The 13,310-nt window shown below is 44.6% G+C and overlaps 1 protein-coding gene and 1 long non-coding RNA gene across 2 annotated transcripts in view; one reads left to right on the plus strand and one right to left on the minus strand.

The window, feature by feature from the left end:
- Positions 1-13,310, minus strand: part of RHBDL2 (rhomboid like 2) — a 61,063-nt gene that overhangs the window by 42,720 nt on the left and 5,033 nt on the right. The gene's annotated exons all lie outside the window — the stretch shown is intronic.
- Positions 8,056-10,377, plus strand: LOC138418400 (uncharacterized). The gene is made up of 2 exons (XR_011248546.1): positions 8,056-8,147; positions 8,871-10,377. It is a non-coding gene; the product is annotated as an uncharacterized lncRNA (long non-coding RNA).

Consider the following 13,310-nt stretch of genomic DNA (forward strand, 5'->3'; position numbering starts at 1 on the left):
CCCCGAGGGTCAGACTCTAAGTGTATAGACATAACTATGGGGTTGGGCAAAAATTTCATTCAGGCTTTTTGCAATGTTTTGTGGAAAACCTGGATGAACTTTTTGGCCAATCCAGTATTTTATTAATTTTCCTTGCATATTGATGATTATTTCTAGTTTGTTTCATGTCTCATAAATGGAAAAACAGAGTATGGATTTAAGATCAGCAGCTCTTAAATGCAAATACTAAGGCATTTTAAAAGAAGTTCAGGGACTCCCTGGTGGTCCAGTGGCTAAGACTCCACACTCTCAATGCAGGGGGCCTGGGTTCAATCCCTGGTCAGGGAACTAGAGCCCACAAGCCACAGCTAAGACTCGGTGCAACAAAATAAATGTGCAAGTAGGAGTGATTAACACTGTGTTAATAAGCCCTAGTCATACATGATCGTTTCACGAGGAAATAAAATTCCTCATTGTTAATAACACAACTTTATAGCTGTAAAAGGGCTTCCCTGGTGGCTTAGACAGTAAAGAATCTACCTGCAATGTGGGAGACCCACGTTAAATTCCTGAGTTGGAAAGATTCCCTGCAGAAGGGAATGACAACCCACTCCAGTATTCTTGCCTGGAGAATCTCATAGACAGAGGAGCCTGGCGGGTTACAGTCCACAGGATCACAAAGAGTCAGACACAACTGAGTGACTCACACACACACACACACACACACACACCCCTCCCTATAAAAAGAGCTAGAAAAACAAGGATTACATTTCTCCCCCAATTTTTCTCTTTTTTCCAGACTTCAGAATTTCCAGAAATTTTATGACCTCAAGGCCATCATTTTATTTATTTTAGTGAAATATATTTCCTGTGTTGCCAAAGTATCTGACCCATTCAGTCTGGCTGAGCTCACTCTGTGTGTGCTTTCTTCCTTGGTGGGTGTGAGTCTGTATTAGTCACTCAATTGCGTTCAACTCTTCGAGACGCCATGGACTGTAGCCCGCCAGGCTCCTCTGTTCATGGGATTCTCCAGGCAAGAATACTGGAGTGGGTTGCCACTCCCTTCTCCAGGGGATCTTCCCTACCCAGGGATCGAACCCGGGTCTCCTGCATTGCAGGCAGATTCTTTACTTTCTGAGCCACCAGGGAAGACCTTCTTCCTTGGTACATGCAGTAAAGGGATGTCTAGGTCTAAGTAGATTCTAGAAATAGATGAACATTTTGGTAGAGATGGTGGCATTTTGGTTTGATCTCTCTTCTCAAACACTATCGCGCTTTGACTTCCGTACCCTGTGTGCCTGTTGCATGAATATCGAGGCCTCTCTCTGGTTCATCTCCACAGGCGCTGCTTCTCATCTGACACTCCCTTGTCCCTCCCACTCCTGTTTACCTTCTGCTCCCACAGCTGAATTTCTGAGCGCAATTCACCACCATGGAAACACTACTGACCAGATTGGCAACAATGAAAAACACTGATCCATACTTATGAGGCTATATGGAAATGGGTGCCGTTTATGAGGTGTAATTGATACAGGCTTTTCACAAGGCAATTGGGTAGTTTCTATAAAATATGGAACTCATATACCTTTCAACAGACTTATTCTACTTCTAGAAATCTACTTCTAGAAATGTATTTGAGCAAGTACTCAAGGCTATCGTTCAAAGATGTTCAGAGCAGAACCATTTAGAGTAGTGAAAAATTACAAAGAACCTTAAAGTACGTTAATCAGGTTGTTGTATTTTCTGATAGTTCTCCTTCCTTATACTGTGCTGAAATCTGCTTACCAGCACTTCCTGGGTCAAAGGTTCCCCTCCCCAGGGCCTCACAAAGCAAGTATAAGCTAGGGTCATGTCATTAAACATGAGGGTGTAGCCTATATAGGCTATGAGTTCTATAAGTCAAAGTTGGGATAGATAATCTGAATTTCCTGGATTACCAGAATTTTCAGAGGCTCAGTCCATAGCACAAGATCTCAAAACAAGTCAGCAATGGTTACAACACATTATAGTCTCAGAAATATAAAAACATCTACAGCTATCAAATTATTTACTTGGTCATTTTCATCACAGTGTTAACTCATGGAGTGAACTGTTTACTACATTGACTACTTCCTTATTCATTAAGCAAAGATGATGCAGGTTTCTTAAGCTTTCTTGAATGTAGGCTTGATATTATGCCTCAGCTCCTACCTTTTATCTGCAGCAAGTGGCTGTCAACTCTTTGTTGAAATCACACACACACGAACACACACACACATTCAGATCAAAACTGGGTGGAACTGCTGTGAAATGTTCTCATCCTACACTTAGAGAACAACTGGGGTAGATTATTAAAAAGAATACTGGAAAAGTAGAAAAGACTCAGAGACTTCTGGTTAAAAATGGAGATGTTTCCCTGCAAACAAGAACTGAAGACCTTCCCTTCAAGTCAGCAATTATTCTCAAGAAGAGGAAAAATGGAAAGAACTTTTCTACTTCCTGACCTTACCTGGTATAAGCATTGCTCTTGTTATGAATCATGGAGCCAGTGTGCTGGCCAAGGATTGGAAAGGGGGGGGGGGGGCTCTGCTCATTTACCCAGAATAGTGATCTGCCTTTAAAATATATATATCTGTAGAAAAAGAGATTTCCATAAGAAGATTTACATAGGAGACTCTAGACATTGGCAAGGGATTTTTCTGAAGATCGCTTGTGAAGTGAAAGTCGCTCAGTCATGTCCGACCCTTTGTGACCCCGTGGACAATACAGTCCATGGAATTCTCCAGACCAGAATACTAGAGTGAGTATTCTTTCCCTTCTCCAGGGGCTTGAACCCAGGTCTCCTGCACTGCAGGCAGATTCTTTACTGGCTGAGCCACAAGGGAAGCCCAAGAATACTGGAGTGAGTAGCCTGTCCCTTCTTCAATGGATCTTCCCAACCCAGGAATTGAACTGGAGTCTCCTGCATTGCACGTGGACTCTTTACCAACTGAACTATCAGGGAAGCCCAAAGACCTCTTCAGTTCAGTTCAGTTCAGTCGCTCAGTCGTGTCCGACTCTTTGCAACCCCATGAATCACAGCACACCAGGCCTCCCTGTCCATCACCATCTCCCGGAGTTCACCCAGACTCACGTCCATCGAGTCCGCGATGCCATCCAGCCATCTCATCCTGGGTCGTCCCCTTCTCCTCCTGCCCCCAATCCCTCCCAGCATCAAAGTCTTTTCCAATGAGTCAACTCTTTGCATGAGGTGGCCAAAGTATTGGAGTTTCAGCTTTAGCACCATTCCTTCCAAAGAAATCCCAGGGTTGATCTCCTTCAGAATGGACTGGTTGGATCTCCTTGCAGTCCAAGGGACTCTCAAGAGTCTTCTCCAACACCACAGTTCAAAAGCATCAATTCTTTGGCGCTCAGCCTTCTTCACAGTCCAACTCTCACATCCATACATGACCACTCGAAAAACCATAGCCTTGACTAGACAGACCTTAGTCGGCAAAGTAATGTATCTGCTTTTGAATATACTATCTAGGTTGGTCATAACTTTTCTTCCAAGGAGTAAACGTCTTTTAATTTCATGGCTGCAGTCACCATCTGCAGTGATTTTGGAGCCCAAAAAAATAAAGTCTGACACTGTTTCTACTGTTTCCCCATCTATTTCCCATGAAGTGATGGGACCGGATGCCATGATCTTCGTTTTCTGAATGTTGAGCTTTAAGCCAACTTTTTTGCTCTCCTCTTTCACTTTCATCAAGAGGCTTTTTAGTTCCTCTTCACTTTCTGCCATAAGGGTGGTGTCATCTGCATATCTGAGGGTATTGATATTTCTCCTGGCAATCTTGATTCCAGCTTGTGTTTCTTCCAGTCCAGCGTTTCTCATGATGTACTCTGCATAGAAGTTAAATAAGCAGGGTGACAATATACAGCCTTGACGCACTCCTTTTCCTATTTGGAACCAGTCTGTTGTTCCATGTCCAGTTCTAACTGTTGCTTCCTGACCTGCATACAGATTTCTCAAGAGGCAGGTCAGGTGGTCTGGTATTCCCATCTCTTTCAGAATTTTCCACAGTTTACTGTGATCCACACAGTCAAAGGCTTTGGCATAGTCAATAAAGCAGAAATAGATGTTTTTCTGGAATTCTCTTGCTTTTTCCATGATCCAGCAGATGTTGGCAATTTGATCTCTGGTTCCTCTGCCTTTTCTAAAACCAGCTTGAACATCAGGGAGTTCACGGTTCACATATTGCTGAAGTCTGGCTTGGAGAATTTTGAGCATTACTTTACTAGCATGTGAGATGAGTGCAATTGTGTGGTAGTTTGAACATTCTTTTGCATTGCCTTTCTTTGGGATTGGAATGAAAACTGACCTTTTCCAGTCCTATGGCCACTGCTGAGTTTTCCAAATTTGCTGGCATATTGAGTGCAGTACTTTCACAGCATCATCTTTCAGGATTTGAAATAGCTCAACTGGAATGCCATCACCTCCACTAGCTTTGTTCGTAGTGATGCTTTCTAAGGCCCACTTGACTTCACATTCCAAGATGTCTGGCTCTAGCTTAGTGATCACATCATCATGATTATCTGGGTCGTGAAGATCTTTTTTGTACAGTTCTTCCATGTATTCTGGCCACCTCTTCTTAATATCTTCTGCTTCTGTTAGGTCCATACCATTTCTGTCCGGTATCGGGCCCATCTTTGCATGAAATGTTCCCTTGGTATCTCTAATTTTCTTGAAGAGATCTCTAGTCTTTCCCATTCTGTTGTTTTCCTCTATTTCTTTGCATTGATCACTGAAGAAGACTTTTTTATCTCTTCTTGCTATTCTTTGGAACTCTGCATTCAGAGCCTATATCTTTCCTTTCCTCCTTTGCTTTTCGCCTCTCTTCTTTTCACAGCTATTTGTAAGGCCTCCCCAGACAGCCATTTTGCCTTTTTGCATTTCTTAGGTGCCCTTATTCACTATTGAGAATACTGATAGGGACATAGTAAAGAGACAAAGTTGGTAATTAAACAGTTAATCCCACTAGGGGATTATAAGTCAAGAAAAAAGTATGGGAGACCCTTGTAAGTTAATGATCACTCAAGAAAGCAGGTTTGCTTAACCACAAAACCAAGCAGGGCTGCTTAGCAACAAAACCACACAACAGAAGCATGAGACATGCCCCCAGACAGTAAAACCACGGTGGCATGAGATCCACATCCTGCCCAGTGAGCCTGGTGAGTTAGTGACCCCGAGGACATGCTCTCTGCACACACGAAAAACAACAATTTATGGAAAGGTAACATTTCAAAGTGCAAGATCCTCAGTGGACTGAGATCTGAGATAATTCTTCCATAGTGTCATGACAGTCATGCTGCTGCTGCTGCTGCTGAGTTGCTTCAGTCGTGTCTGACTCTGTGCGACCCCATAGACAGCAGCCCACCAGGCTCCCCTGTCCCTGGGATTCTCCAGGCAAGAACACTGGAGTGGGTTGCCATTTCCTTCTCCAACGCATGAAAGTGAAAAGTGAAAGTGAAGTCGCTCAGTCGTGTCCGACTCTTAGCGACCCCATGGACTGCAGCCCACCAGGCTCCTCCGCCCATGGGATTTTCCAGGCAAGAGCACTGGGGTGGGGTGCCACTGCCTTCCCCGCATGACAGTCATAGTGACAGTCATAGTGTCTTGACCATGTACGGACCAAAAAAACTCCCCCACCTGACATAGAGGAGGAGCTGACGATGGAACCATGACATCTACTCAAGAATGAGGAAGAAAGTGGTTTTCTCCCTTTCTGACTTCTCCTTTGATTATAAAACTGTAGCCCACTAAGTTCTTGCGGTGGGGCACCTTCTCGCCTGCCCATTTATAAGCCTCACAAGCACCCTGTTCTAATAAATTACTTCTTACCTATCACTTTGCCTCAAACTGAATTCTTTGTGCCCTGAGACACAAAGGACTGGAGCTCCTTAGAGTCCCTCAAAATGCCATGTAGCATTTTCAATATCACATAGTGTTTCTCAAAATTATGTTATAAAGTAAGTCCCCAGAATTTAAGTTAAGGACTTCTGTAACTGAGCAGAACCGTATGGGGCTTCCCAGGACAGACCTCTCTGCCATTTCCTCTGCTTCAGCTCCTCTCTAAAGCACCTAGATAACAGTATCTGATGCACATTTCCTGAGTTGTTTTGCAGATACTAAAAACCCCACCAAATGAAAGACGTTAACTACCTGATGACCATGAGCAGAGCCCCCAGGCCTATGAACCTAAGGGTTGATAACGTTAACCCTGTGACTCCACCCTGTTACCTCATCAGAGAACTGTGTGCCAGCTGATCACATACCCTGGGTGGCCCCTTCCTCGTCTTGCCTTTTAAAAATGCTTGCCTGAAACCCATCAGGGAGTTCAGGTGTTTCAAGAACTAGCCACCCTGGACTCCTTGCTTGATGCCCTGCAATAAACACAGCACTTTCCTTCACCACAACCCAGTGTCAGTAGACTGGCTTTCGTGCATGGATGAGTGGACCCCAGTTTGGTTCTGTGACACTTCCACTGTATTCTTTTGATAATGCTTATGTAATGGTCATTGGTTAATTTTCTCAGCCAATTACTCATTTCACGAATCTGGGTGGGCAGCAAGGACCACTTCCCGGTACAAAAGCTAAAAATGTCCAATACTCACTTTTCCAGGTTCTTAGGCTTAGGTATGTGACCTGGGCTTGAGCAGTCAGCTGCATTTGCTTAGAATTTGGAGGACTGGAGCTGCGGATGGGGAAGATTCTTTACATGGTGCACTTTGAAGCAATGGCAGCAGTGTCTCGTGTCCATCCAGCTGTGCCACTGGAGTCAGTGTGGCACCCAACATCCGATGCCCGCTGTGTCTTTCATGCAGGTTGAAGCAATGAGCATGCAGCAGCGACAATGTGGCTCTTTTTGCCTGCCTGGCTCTGTACCTCTAACTGCCTGGCCTCCCTTTGTTTCTGCTTATTTCCTTCCAGTGATCTTGTAATCTACCATGACATTGTGATATATTAAAAAATATATATATTTGGTCTTCCTCCCCAGACTTCCCTGGTGGCTCAGACAGTAAAGCATCTGTCTACAATGCGGTAGACCTGGGTTTGATCCCTGGGTTGGGATGATCCCCTGGAGAAGGAAATGGCAATCCACTCCAGGACTATTGCCTGGAAAATCCCATGGACAGAGGAGCCTGGTAGTCTATGGGGTTGCAAAGAGTCAGACACCACTGAGCGACTTCACTTTCACTTTCACTTTCTAACTGCCTGGCCTCCCTTTGTCTCTGCTTATTTCCTTCCAGTGATCTTGTACTCTACCATGACATTGTGATATATTAAGAAATATATACATTTGGTCTTCCTCCCCAGCTCCCAGCACTGAGCTCCTAATACCCCTGAAATTTCCTGAGTGATAAGTGTGAGAGGAGTATCTTTTGCTATTCTTAATAAGCCTCTTTCAACTGTACCTGAGTTTATGCAAATGAAGTTATTCTTAGAGGATGGGGACTGGTCACCAGAGGAAACAACCATGTGATTAGAGGGTTGGAACTTTCAGTCCCCCACCTCTGGGATGGGAAGAACTGCTCCAAACTGAGTTTAGTCATCAGTGGTCAATAATTTAATCCATCATCCCTATGTAATTGAATCTCCATACAAATCCTAAACAAATGGGTTTGAAGAGCTTCCAGGTTAGGTGAACAGTTCAAGGTGCTGGGAGGGTGATGCATTTACAGAAGGTGTGGGGGCTCTACGCCCGTTCCCACATCTCTTCCATTTGGCTGCTCCTGAGTTGTAGTCTTTATAATAAACTGATAATAGTAGGCAATGTCCTGTCCTGAGTTCAGTGAGCTGCTCTAGCAAATTATGGAACCCAAGGAGGGAGGTGCCAGAAACGCTGAAATTATAGCCGTTTGGTCAAAAGCCCTGGAAGCCTAGGCTTGCAACTGCATCTGAAACCAGGAGCAGCTTTGTGGAACTGAGCCCTTAATCTGTAGGGTAGTCAGCGTCAGAATTTCTTGACATGGAAAACCCACACATTTGGTGTCAGAAGTGTGAGTACTATTAGAGGTCCGCTCTGTCTCACAATCTCTGTGATCTTCCAACAGGAGGCTGCACAGTTTTGTTGCTGTATTCCACAAGCCCAGAAAGTTCCTGATGCATCAAAGGTGTTCAGAAAATACTTATATCTGAGTAAAAGGTAAACAAACTCTCTGCAACTTTGATGTATTAGTAAATCTACAATTGTTCCAAAATACAGTTTATTTAAAAGAATACTGGAGGGAGGGAGGGAAGGAGAGGGGAATTCCGTGTACACCATATTAACTAAGAGTTTTGGGTTACTTCTCTTAAACCGAGAAGCACTTCGCCTCATCCTTTTCCTCCGCACACCCACCCACCCCCATTGTCATCATTCTGCCATCACTGAGCCTTCATCGAGACCTGCAGAGCTACCATGCTGCACTGGTTACCAAAGGGACTGTCACCTGTCTTCAGGGAGCACTATTCCTTGTGCTTGGCACTGTGAAGACTCGAGTTCTACTCCCCTCAGTGTCTTACAGAATTATTGTAAGAATCAAATGAAGTTCTAAGAGTTGCCATAATGGTGAGCACTTAGTGTGTGCCTGGTTCTATGCCAAACACTTTAAGAGCGTGCTCTCCTTTACTTCTTACAACAGTCTTGTAAGTTGGGATAATAACGTCCCCAGTTTGTGGATAAGGTAACTCGGGCTTCCCGAGCACCTTGCTCAGGGTCATAGAGCTGGTGAGAAGGTGGAGCAGGAGACGAAGGCGTCTGACTCCAAAGGCCCGGTGCGTGCCTCTGCCTTGTGATTCCCATGTAACAAGTGTGCAAGAAGTGTGCATAGTTCTGAGCATTTTCATCCCATCCTTCCCTCTTTCCTCCTCCCACTTCCTCCTCCAGCTCTCCGATCAGATCCCGACTAGACTCTGGGAGTTCGCAGATGGGAGCCGTAGAAGAACTGGCAAGCGGGGCTGGGAACACCCACCACTCCCATACTGCTGCAAGGAGTCAAGATGGAGAAAGACGTCCAGGAAAGAAAAAGGATGTGATTCTCTGAGAACCCAAGGACTAAGTCAGGCTCACCTTCCCTTCTCCACCTCACCCAGGAGAGTGCTGCCAAGGCCGCCAACCTTAGGACAACTCCTCTTTGGCAGAAGAGGCTTTCGATCACTAAGCTGTGCTGCTTCCCCAGCTGCATGCGAACAAGTAGTTTCAGACATCTGAATTGTTTTTTTAAACAGCTGGCCCCACCCATTCATTGGTACCAGGCGGGCCCTTGCAGAGGCTGAGTCCAGCCTTGATGTGGCTGGGGTGTCCAGAAGGCTGGGCAACAGACTATGCTGGGTGTACCCAATTGCTGCCCAGCTGGGCCTGGTGGGGAGGCTTTGGGTGGTGTTGCTAGGCAACCTGGGTAATTGGAGAGGCCACGGATTGGGCTTCTGGGCCACAGAGACGAACAGCCTCCTTCATCACACTGCAGACCATCATTATGCCTCATTCCAGAGTCCTGCAGCAATCTCTCTGTGGTTATAGCCTGAAAGAGGGCTTTTTTAGCTACAGAAATTAAGAACCAGCCTTTCCAACTTATGGGTTTGTGGTTGTGGTTGTTTTCTTTTCGCTACATCTCCAAGAATACACTTGAAATAAATAGGCAAAAGATTTTAAAACAAAATAGAAAGTACCTTTACAAATCCCCTTTTCCAAAAGTGTTCCTTATTCCTGAAGCAAACAAAGCACACTTGCCCTCAATTGTGAGGGCACGGATGCTCTTCTTCCTGAGGTCTCTGCATGCCCACTATGTGTTAAAAGATTCTTCTTTGGAATCCCACAACTGTGGCTGTGGTTCAAGGTGGGGGGACCAAGACTCTGGTCATGTACAAGACCTCTCAGTGGAATAATTTCTTTGTGTCTCTCCCATTCAAAGACTATCATGACTGCCCCTTCCCAATCCACAGAACCACTTTCACTTGCGGGGTTTTTAGGGTTTTTTTTTTGTTTTGTTTTTGTTTCATTCCGCCGTGCCTCAAGGTTTGCAGAATCTTAGTTGCCTAAATGGGGATCGAACTTAGGCCCACAGCAGTAAAAGTACTGAGTCCTAACCACCGGACCGTCAGGGAATCCCTATCACTTGTGGTATTTTGATGAATCGTCCTAGCTGCCCTGTGAAGAAGACACCATTTTTATTCCCATTTTACAGATGAATAACAAAGGCAAAAAGAGGTACCTGGGATTGCACATCAAAAGCAAAGCCAGAGCACTGTCCCATTCTTGAGGCTAGATCCTGAGCCACTCCACTATTAAGATACCCACTGCCTCCCCACAGAGCTATTTAAGCACTCTATTATAACATTTTTGTTTTCTGTTATAATAAATAATAGTAACAATAATATATACTGTAAAGACCAAAGCTTTATGTTGTATCTCATACTGTCCTCAACACATTTTCCTTGTTGATTGTGATCAGACTTTCAAAGCTGCCTCATGCACACTAAGAAATAGAATATGGGAGAAGTCCCAAAGACAGACACACTATTTAACTAATGACCTAGCCTGCCAGAGCACAGCGCTAAAGGAAAACTCCCAGATGGTGCCAGGGGTAAAGAACCCGCCTGCCAATGCAGGAGGCATAAGAGACACAAGTTTGATCCCTGTGTTGGGAAGATCCCCTGGAGGAGGACATGGCAACCCACTCCAGGACTCTTGCCTGGAGAATGCCATGGACAGAGAAGCCTGGCGGGCTACAGTTCATGGAGTCACATAGAGTCAGACACGACTGAAGTGACTTAGCATGCAACACAATGACCTAGCCCACCAGAGCACAGGGCTGAAAGAAAACTCCCAACCTCCTTAATTCAAGGAGTTGGCTCTGTTTGATAACATGATGATACTATTTCAGTCCCTTCAGTAAGGAGGCAGAATCACTGCTCTCAGTAGGTATTTGTAGGTATTCTTCAAAAAGGCTTTCACTGCCTCATCATCTTCAGTGTTTCTTAAATAATGGTCCATTGATGATAACCAACTGTGCTGCTTTGCACGGGACTAGGGATATGTGATTCAGGGTGCTAAAATTAGGACAGTCCTGGGCACACCAAGGACAGCTGGCCACCCTGACATAAACCAGCTACAGAATCATCTGGAAAAGTCAAGTGGAGATGGCTGGTTTTAATCCTAGGGCAGTGGTTCTTAACCCTGGCTACACATCAGAATTGTCTCAGGAGATTGTAAAGCAGTGTAAATGTCTGAGCTCACCCCTGATCAGCTGAACTAAGGCCTCTGGAGCTAGGGCCTGGGCATTGGGATTTTTTGATGTGTGCTAAGATTGAAACCCCCTCCCCTAGAAATATGGATTCTGGGCTGGGGTCTGGCCCAGGAACCTGCCTGTCTTTGTAACAGCTCCCTAGGGGATTCTCATGTACACTATGATTTGATAACCAATGAATTCTTATGTGATATGTGAATTTATTGGACAACATACCCTGAATGCCTTGTATATGCTATACACTGGAAACACACAAAAAAGCAAAAACAAAACCACTTTGTTCCCCAGTGGAGAACAAAGAGCTATAAATTGTTCCAGCACAGTACACAGCAGTCTCCCCTTATCCACAGCAATACATTCCAAGTCCCAAGGGAATATCTAAACCTGTGGGTAGCACCAAATTTTATCTATACAATGGTTTTTCCTATACACACATAGCTATGGTAAAGTTTAATTTAGAAATTAAACATTAACAACAATAACTAATAATAAAATAGAGTTAAAACAATATTCTGTAATAAAAGTTGTGTGAATGTTGTCATCATTCTCTCGCTCTCCAAATCTTATTGTACAAATTTAAAGCTGTTTCCATCTTAACTAAGCACTTATCATACATTGTGGCTGTAACTTTTGCAGTTTGAGGTGAGATAGCAAACCTAGCATGCATTTTTTTTCCCTTCTTCACAATTTCATAGATAGATGATTCATTCTTATCTTAGCAGCCTCAGAATGCAATTTTTTTTCTTACCATTTTTGTTGTTGGTGGTGGTCACACCATGTGACTTGTGGAAGCTTAGTTCCCTGACCAGGACTCGAACTTGTGCCCCTTACAGTGGAAACGGAGTCCTCACCATTGAACCACCAGGGAAGTTCCCTTTTTCCTTCCTTATTAAGTCAAGAAGTTTCACCTTTTCACTTAAAGGAAGCACTTTACAGCTTATCTGCGGCATATCCAAATTGCCAGCAATATTACCCTTGTGTTTTGGGGCCATTAGTAAGTAAAATAAGGGTGACTTTAGCATACCTCAACTGATAACCAACACTGCAGCTAGATGACTGGGCAGGATACACTAGACAAAGAAATGATTCATGTCCCGGGCCAGATGGAGCAGGACAGCTTGAGATTTCATCAAACTACTCAGAAGAGTGCACAATTCAAAATTAATGAATTGTTCATTTCTGGAATTTTCCACTTAATATTTTCAAACCAAGGTTGACTTCAGGTAACTGAAACCGGGGAAAGCAAAACCTCGGGTAAGAAGAGGGTGCTACTGAACTGTGGTTTAGATTTTAAAGTGGGCCAGTCTCATCAGGGCAGTTGTGGTTATTCAGTTTCCAGAAGCCCAGTGTGGTAGATTAAAGACAGAGCATATTACTTGCTGTTTCTCCACGAAAAGGTGGTTTTGTTTCCTCACTTTGAATCTGGGCCAGACTTGTGACTAGTTTTGACTGATAACATGAGGCAGAAGTAGTGCCGGATACCTCCAAGGCCAGGCCTGCAGAGATCTGCAGCCCTACTTCTGTTCCTCTTGGAATGTTCCCTCTTCGAGATCTGACATCATATAAGGAGAATGACCTCCACTGAGGCCACCATCCCATGAGGAAGTCCAAGCTACTCACAAGGAGAGAGAGACCACAGAGAAGAGCACGTGCGGTGAGGCCTTCTTGGAGCCCAGTTCATCCACCAGCTGAATAGCGCCGAGGGAATGATCTCAGCTGACACCACACGCAGCAGAACTGCTCACTTTAACCCAAATTCCGGACCCACAGACTCATGACAAAATCAAACGGCTGTTGTTGGAAGCTACTATGCTGTATAGTGATTTGTTGTATAGCAATAGTTACCAGCACCCCTCATCAGAACCAGAGGACGACATGGCATTCCATACCATTCTGCCTTCCCTCTAACACCATTCATCTTCACAACCCCTCAGCAGAGTAGACAGCAGCTGTCTCACCTGAAAGAGCCTCTCAGTTAATCTCCATCTCTGTTTCCATTGCTGCCCCCCTTCCAAAACAAAACACAATCACTATCTGCTTAAAAATCCTTCAGTGGGGGGGTTTCCTGGTGGTCCAGTGGT

This window comes from Ovis canadensis, chromosome 1, assembly GCF_042477335.2.
Source record: "Ovis canadensis isolate MfBH-ARS-UI-01 breed Bighorn chromosome 1, ARS-UI_OviCan_v2, whole genome shotgun sequence".
In the NCBI taxonomy this organism is placed as follows: domain Eukaryota; kingdom Metazoa; phylum Chordata; class Mammalia; order Artiodactyla; family Bovidae; genus Ovis; species Ovis canadensis.